We start from the raw sequence: 355 nt of genomic DNA, 5'->3' as shown, positions 1-355 counted from the left end.
TGTTCTATAAATAAACAAAATATTTCGGATTGAAACTCTTGACATTGTTCAAATTTTTGTGTATAAAAATTTATAATTGTTACGTAATGATGTAATAAAAATTGAAGTTTCTCCGTTTTTTAGGTCAATGCATTTAAGCAATTTAGCCCGGGATCGCAGCAGATGAGGTTGTGCGATAATTGAAAATGATCACAAGGAAAGAATGGATAGTAATTTATAGGAGAAATTTAGATTCCGACCTTGCAAGGGTTATATGGGAGCTCACGCGGACCGGCTTTAAATGAAATTGAAATTGATTCAATAAGTTAATATTTATTAAATTATTATTTAATTTAAAAGAAACAGTAAATATATA

Source organism: Trachymyrmex septentrionalis, unplaced genomic scaffold (genome assembly GCF_001594115.1).
Source record: "Trachymyrmex septentrionalis isolate Tsep2-gDNA-1 unplaced genomic scaffold, Tsep1.0 scaffold18, whole genome shotgun sequence".
Taxonomy (NCBI): Eukaryota; Metazoa; Arthropoda; class Insecta; order Hymenoptera; family Formicidae; genus Trachymyrmex; species Trachymyrmex septentrionalis.
This window is presented reverse-complemented; position numbering follows the sequence as displayed.